The sequence below is a fragment of the Rhagoletis zephyria genome, unplaced genomic scaffold, assembly GCF_001687245.7.
Source record: "Rhagoletis zephyria isolate East Lansing unplaced genomic scaffold, Rhagoletis_zephyria_1.1 Rzeph_scaffold_00033, whole genome shotgun sequence".
Lineage (NCBI taxonomy): Eukaryota > Metazoa > Arthropoda > Insecta > Diptera > Tephritidae > Rhagoletis > Rhagoletis zephyria.
The window spans coordinates 612,573-620,837 of NW_016157117.1; the positions used below are offsets into that span (position 1 = coordinate 612,573).

Below are 8,265 nucleotides of genomic sequence, written 5' to 3' on the forward strand. Positions count from 1 at the left end.
TTGTCAGGTCTGGAGCAAAACTGATAGAGCCCAAGAAGTCGGTGCATGGAGGGCTTCAATCTTTTACAGAGTATAGGCGAAATTATTTAAAAAAAAGTAATTAAGAAGGACTGTCCCACGATAGTAGAAACTTACACCAGCTTATACGTTCAGACAATATTGCCACTGGCTTCGGGCTCCGCTATATGTATTTACGCCACAATATTACTATTCTCAACTATCTCGTGGGGGATATGCGCTTAGTACCCCACATATTGGTGTGGGTGCCTTTTCCCCAAACGCGTTTATATTTCAGTCTTTTTAGAGCGTTGAGAAGGGTTCAGTGCAAAAACGCCCGCGGAAACAACGCCCATGGGCTTTATTTCCTAAAAAAAAAAGAAATATGTGTCTTAACTTTTACATTAACCAGCCAAAGTCTTGAAAAAACTTGCTTGTTGGCAAGTAGCTACCGTTAAATGCTACTATCAACGAATAAGGAATTTGTTTTAGAAATTAGATTTGATAGGAGGGCATGATGTAATATTGCTAGTTCATCATTCCTCCAGGCAATCATCAATCTAACTGAAAGCGAATTAATCTTACACTGAGAAAAAATACACCAAAAAATTGGTTAATATTACCAAATTCAAACTTGATTTTTGGTTAATATTAACAATGTCTTGGTTGAGATTTTCAACAATGCTCTGGTAATAATAACCACACACCACACTTTTGTTTACATTAACCAAACTTTTGGTTGTCGATTTTTTCGTTTGAATACGTTCTGCCCTTCACAGGTGCTCTTTCATAACTCGGAGATACAAAACAAAATTTTTTATTATAATTTTAACAAGTTGCCTCTGACGAGATTTGAACAAAAGCAAACATCTCTGCACACTCAGCTACAGCCGCTTTATACATACATACATCTGACTTCAAATGTTCAACTTGTATCAATTTTCTTCGTCGTTTGATTTGGCTATGCAATTCACAGAGGCTTTTTCGTAATTAAGAAAAACCAAAAACAGAAAAATAAATAAAAATTATGTAACCCTCTGACGGCGTTCGTACTGCTGGAAGCCAACAAATAAAAGCAAGCACCTCTGCACGTTCAGCCACTGCCATACATACGAATTTGTTATCAAATGTTCAACTTGAATCACATTGCTTACAATCGGCGTATTAACCATGAAAAGAAAAATCAAACCATAACTTGGTTAAAATAACCAATGTGCTTTTGGTTCAGTGTACTTGAATTTTAGTTTGTATTCTGCAACATATCTGAGGTGTATAGTGGCACTGGAAAAACACTACTGCCGACATACATACAAGCACATAAAATCCCTGCAACCAGCACATACGAATTCACTCACTAAATATGTAACAAAGTCGTAAGCAATGTTTCGACGTGGGCGTAGTATTACTGGCAACTCACTTTCTGCTGGTTTTGTGTTGCTGCTGCTGCTGCTGCTACTCCTGAGGTGATCGTGTTGCTCACACGCTACTCACAGCAACATCAATGGAGCAGTGACACGTTTAGCTCGATTTAAATTACACACTATGATGCACACATCAGGTACCTGTGTGTAGGCTTTTTACTACATACATACATACGTACATCCGAACATACATACATACATCTGTTTATATATATTGTAGTTAGTCAAGAGCGAAATTATTAGCCTGGCTAAGTTCTCTTTGCGGTTACTTGGTTGGCTGCTGCTGTTGGTGTTATTGATCGTGCGCTACGAAGCTTAGAAGAATGCTATTGCCTGTTAGCGATCTTTAGCTTGGCTAGTCTTCGTTGAAACGTTGACCGTTGTGGTTTGTCAGTTTGCTTACCAATTCGAACCGAAATAATTCTTATTAGTAGCGTTCTTAGCAACGCGATCACGTGTTTTAAATATCGTCTACAAAAGTGAATTATTGGTTGCTCTTTACGAGCTTACGTTCAAGGTGAAGGACCATTCATTATAAACAAATGTGCCGAAGTGAGAATTGCGTGTAAATAATCGCGTCTGAGTGTTGCTTGATTTGATTTCCGAAAGGAAGAGTGTTGGCGCAAGCCTTGAATATTAGCTAAGGTATACAAAATTGGAAGCTGGAAGGATTTGACTAAAGTGAAGACGCCAAATTTTTTACGCAAATAAATTGGATCATCGGAACTTACTCTGTCAAATTTAAAAAGGGTGAGGAAGCATGTGTGATAAAATTTATAGAAATGTAAAATGAATAAAAATGTAAAATGAAAAAAGAAAATATAATAAAATAAAAGAAAAAACAGATAAAATTCAGGGCGTATTAAAAGTAACGGATCTTACTCACAAATTTAATAGCTGCCTATTTTCTAGAAATTTTAAGCAATGTTGGCGTAGTTAAAATGTTTTTATCGAAATATGTATCTAAAATCGACGGGTACTCTCTTAAATGTGAAATGAAGCTCCAAAATTGGATGCGTTAAAAACAAAATCGGTTACAATGTTGAAAATTCGATAAAAATATTTACTTTTAAATGATGAGTGGCGTTTTTTTGGAAATCCAATATGACGGACCAAGTTTTGCAAAATGATTGGATTCACTTGAAATTTGTTACTCGGATGTTTTTAGGGCCGTTGATTGCCAATACGATAATAAATTTTCTAGAATTTTAAATGGCGGATCCACAATGGGGCATAAATTTATGAACATTCATTTATCCTCGCCTCAAAATTTATTCAATTTAAAAAATCGGTTATATACTTGAAAAATCGGTAAATATATTAGCTTAATAATTAATTCTTGAAAATTCGGGAAAAATGGTAACTTTTAATCCAATATGGCGGATAAAGTTTTCGAAAATAATTGAATTCACTTGAAATTTGTTACTCAGTTAAAAAATCGCTTATGTTTTTGAAAATTCGTTAAAATATTAACTTTAAAATGATGAGTGACATTTTTTGGAAACCCAATACCCCAGATCCAGTATGGCGGACAAAGTTTTGAAAAATTATTGGATTTACTTAAAATTTGTTACTCGGGGTTTTTGGGACCAGTGCTTACTAATTTGATAACTAATTGTTTTTCACTCAAAATGCCGGATCCTGAAGGCGAGTTCAATAAATTAAAAACAAAAATTTCCATTTTGAATTTTAAAGGACTCATAATCATTGACTCCAAAAAACAAGTTTCCAGCGAATTGAATAGATTTTTGAAAAGTTTTTCGCCATGTTGGACTTAAAAAAAACGGCACTCATTCTTATCGAATTTTCAGCATTAAAATGGATTTTTTTAAATGAACCAATTTTGAAGAGGGGGTATCTCTTCTGGGAAGTTTAAACAAATATGGAAATTTTTCGCAACTTTGATTCTCCAATCCATTTCTAATTTATAATCCCTGCCTTGTCTACTTTTCGCTTGAGTATCAAAATCACTGGAAAAACTTGAACCATTGTCAGAGTCGTTGTCTCTTTCCGCAATGCATTTGCAAATGCGCTCGTAAGCTCGCAGTAGAAGCTTTCACTAGAGTTCGATATTTTTCATATGATCCAACTGGTTTCTCCATAGTAATTGATTTATAATTCGGATAAGTTCAACAAAAACCAGGTGTAAAATTATTCTGAAATTCATTAGGGACAGCAGCAGGTGTAAAGGTGCCTAGTAAAAACTTAGAAAAAGCTACATTTTATTTTAATTTTTGTAAATAATGCTTACTAAATGGTCTTTAATATTTTGATTGTATTTAATTTCATAATTCGGAAAATTTACTTGTATTCAAACCTTTTTGAATTTTTCGGCCATAATACATCGAAGTACATACACTTTAAATTTTTTTTTCGATTAAATGTACTCGTTAATTAAAGACTTAAAATTTTCTAGATTTTTTTTTTGAGAATTTTCTCAACATTTTCTAAATATTTCGGTATTTTTCGTGACTTATAGCGTTTTATTCGGACATTTTCGAAAAAATGTTTTAAGTGTACATTAAAATTTTGGTTATCCTGGCAATAACTCAACAGAATTTCAATGCAATCAGATGAGAAGCAACAAAGCTCTGCAAGCTGCTAATCTCTACGCCCGAAAGCACATCCAATCTGAAAAATAAGTAAGAACCAAGATGCATAAAGCTTAAGCGCGCAAAACCTTGACAGCCACCCCATAATCCCCCCATGCAGCTGCTACAGAAGCGGAATGAGTTGATTTTGAGCTATAGTACATGGATTCCGATCAATCAATGACCAGTTAGAAAACAAACGGGTAAAGAAAATTGGGATTTGTTCAGTTTTGAGAGCTCGCTAAAGATTGCATTGTTAATTGTATTATGTGTATAACACCTGATATCCATTCAAATCATCAACATCAATCTAATGGAGTTATGCTTTGAAATGTCAGCAATTGCTTTTTTTAATCTAATATACGATTTGACAAACTTAAAACCGAAAAGTGTCCACTATAATTAGATATTTACATGTGAATGCAAATTTTAAACAAGTGTAATGTGTCTTTTGTGAATTTGTGAGCCTCAAAGGAAATTACATGCTAATTTATTCAAGTGCAAACATATGAGTATGAATAAGTATGCATGCATAAATATGTATAGATATCCGTTGACGATCTTCAAAGTTCAAAGCCGCCTTAATTTCGATTAAACAACTCAGCTAGCACTTGTTCGATCATTTGGTGCATAAATAAGTAGTATGTACATATGTATACCATAAAATTTGACAATGTCAGAGAATCTGGAGTAAAACTCCGGGTCTGAGACCAGCTGTGGTACATCGGGTACACACTGCTTTGGTCAGACAGGTCACGTTCTCTGTTGTAGTATGAAGGCGTAGAACTATGGCCAATACCATAGTTACTATGCTAAACAGACAGAAGATACTCACTTGGGGACCACGATAAAAGCGTTCTTCTTATATTGACTGCTCTGGGACTGAAAATGCAACTGGAACCGGCTAGTATCTGGAGGTTTACTTCAGATGCTTTTCTGCTTAAGATACAATGATAATGGCTTTTCAATGGGAACTCGGAAACCGCTAAAACTCCTTCAAAGATTGTGGCCGAATGTAATTTGAGGCCAATGTTGCCAGATTTTTTTTTCTACAAACTGTAAGTTTCCGAAAAAAAACTGTATTTTCGAACAAACAACTGCAACCTTCAAATAAGAAGAGTTAAAAAAACGATTTAATAATGTTATTAAACATAAATAAATAAATAAATAAAGCTCCTAAATTATACTTAATTTAACAAAAATAGACTTTATAAAATGTCAAATTTTAATAAATTTTTTTTTAATGAAATTCAGTTTCATTTTTTTTCGTAAATTGCTTCTTTTTAATTTTTGTTGGGCAAATATTTTTTCCGCATTTGCTGTGGCGACCGGAATGCAAAGGACAGCTGAAAACATTTGTTTCAAGTCAGGAAACGTTGCTCCTTTCTTGTGCCCTTCTATCTTAAAATTTTACTTACAAAAACACCTAAAGAGAAATTTTAATTTATTCGTTCAAATCTGAAATTTCGAAAAAACTGTAATTTATACTAGAAGGTTATTTAAACAAGTGCTAGCTTGTCTAAAAAAATGTAATTTACAGTTAAATTTTGAATCTGGTAACATTTTTTGAGGATGAATTCTACTGCTTAATGGAATAAGCCTGAACTTAGCTGACGAGGAATTCAGAGTCGAAGACTGCCTGATAAATTCGCGAAGCACGAGCCTTTGAAGCGACCGAATTAGTAGGTACTTTACTGGACGAATACGGAAGGTAATAGACAGGCTAAGTATCAGCAAGGAGAAATAAAGCCCTCTTTCATCTTATCAGGCACGATGTAAGAATTGTGAAGGGCCTTCATACTGACCATTGTAGAGTACCACTGCAAAGCTTTTACCTGAATCAGATTTCGCTTCCTAGACTTACCATATCTAGAAGCACATGACATAAATGGCATTCAGTCGAGGGAACTCGCGAGGTTTGTTAATGAAATAGGTTAGTTAAAATCAGGGACCGTAACAGTTACAATTTTTATTACAAAAATCACTCTTTAACATTATTTTTTGACTTTAATTTAATTACTCTTTAAATAACCGTTATTTCTGACTTTTATTTTATAAATCGAAAATAACAATTATTTTTGATTTTTATTTAAATAATCTGCAAATAACAGTTATTTTTGATTTTTAAATTATATGTCTTAAATAACAGTTATCGAATACTTTCATTTATACTTATAAAAGTCATTTGAATAAGTCGTGGTAAACTTTTGTTTTCCAAGACCTTCTTAACTGCGAAAAATGTTAATGACTTTTATACGATTGATTTAAAAAATTAAAGTCGGTGACTGATTTATATTAATGACTTTTAAAAGTAAAAGTCACTGACTGATTTTTATTGATGACTTTTATAAATAAAACTCTTCAATAACTGTTATCTAAGCCATATAATATAAAAATCAAAAATAATTGTTATTTTGGATTTATAATATAAAAATCAAATATAATTGTTATTTTTTTAAACTTTGAATAAAAATTGCAAATAAAAATTTATTTTCAAATTTGAGTCTCGGTGCAAAACGAGATCGATTGGTACGCTTCACTTAGTTGTAGAACATTCCCTTCATAGTGAATTTTTCCATGACAGTTTTCATCAATAACTGTTATGTTCGGTCCCTGGTTAAAATACATCGTTCTCTATCACGGTGATTAAGTGGCCTGCTCTCCTAAATCTAATCTAATCTACGGTTCATGAAAACCATGGATGAAATAAAGGTTTATGAGCCCTGGTGGGACTGTTTGCAGCCACAACTTACGGAGACCACATATGGTCACCACAGGTATCATCCACGTCCCACGCTGGTGGTATACTTTTCATCTCTTCTCTAGGTCTGAAATACAATGGCCAAACTTGCCAAGAAAATCTTGTGTGTTTCCAGCTGATCAAAAATTCAATATATCCAATAGAAATACCGGATGTTTAGCGAGACAGAAGGACCTTAAATGTATCTATTTCTTATTTTAGATTTCTATATTTTACGTTTATTTTAATATTTTTCGGTATCGAAAAAGTCCTAACTGTCAATTTTTCTCTTAAAAAAAAAAAAAAACTATGTACTAGCAAAGGTACAACTGATTATTGGAAAAAGCCTACTATAAAATCTGATTCAAAGGAAATCCTCTGAAGCAGACAGTTGATGGTATTTGTTGAAAGCTAATCTCAAACTAGTTCAAGAGTTGAAACAAGTTTGCATTTAGCTCGAGTTACGGCTGGGTATATACACTTGTATTAATTTTTGCATACCATACCTCTACTACGACGTCTGTGTGGCGCTTCAAATCATATTTGTTTATTAAGAGTCATATACAAACCACTTAATGATCAGCTTGTGGGCGACAAATTAAAATGCTACTCTCGCATTCTCAATTTGCTTTAATTAAAACGATTATAAAATGCTTATTTGGATAATTTGATATTTTATGAGCTGCGTATGTGTTTATATTTTTTGTAAGTTTGCACACTCAATTTGAATGTAAAATTTTGATTCACTAGTATACATACTCTATTTGTGTTAACAAAAAGAAAAGAAATAAAAAAAAATTTGTTTTGGGGTAGCCATAAATTTCGAAAGCTAAATATGAACATATTTTAAATTGAATTTTTATAAAAGGCTAATGCACTAATCAAAACATGTTGGGTCTTGGTTGTGAAATTTTTAAGTTTTACTAGATTAGGACGCCTCTGAAACATTTTACCTTTTTCAATTTGAAAAGAAAATATTATCAAAAAATAATATTTGCTATTAAAAGTTCCCTTATAAAATACATAGGGGCATCAAGGCATTGCTTTTAATATGTATATTAATGATTTATTTTGGAACGAATTTCCGTCATCCCTTGTCAAGTTTGGTTTGCAGACAAACCGGTTTCGGCGTTGTGCCATCTTCAGTGTAATTTTTCGTTCTGTCTGGTTCGAGATTTGTCCCTAATTTATGTTCATTTATCTTAGGTAATGTGATTTTCGTCGATGATTAATTACTAGATATGCCATGGTGCCCATTTTTTTGAAGCAGGTAATAGGTTCATCTTCGCTGTTTCGATATTAACATGCATTATGTTGTCGCTGTATGGTTTTTGCCTGCAGGTAGGTAAAAGTCAGTGATTTTTGCCCTGGTGGTGCTTTTTGGTGTGTTCGGAGTGTCCATGCCTGTTGTTTTGTTGTCATTTTTCTTTTTTTCGTAAATCAATTTTAAGGGTTCGAATATAACATCCGATGCGGTATTTGTTTGTTCGTTTATTATTTTGCCGTCGAAGGTTTT

General features: G+C 33.2%; 1 protein-coding gene across 3 annotated transcripts in view; it reads left to right on the plus strand.

Moving 5' to 3' along the window:
• LOC108364736 (uncharacterized) overlaps positions 1-8,265 on the plus strand; it is a 78,142-nt gene that overhangs the window by 26,135 nt on the left and 43,742 nt on the right. Inside the window, exon 1 of one of the 3 annotated variants that reach the window (XM_017618547.1) lies at positions 1,703-2,168. The exons of the other annotated variants lie outside the window; for them this stretch is intronic. The gene's annotated coding sequence lies outside the window, so the exon portion shown is untranslated. Of the gene's footprint in view, positions 1-1,702; positions 2,169-8,265 lie in introns of those variants that run through there. 3 annotated transcript variants of the gene reach the window in all.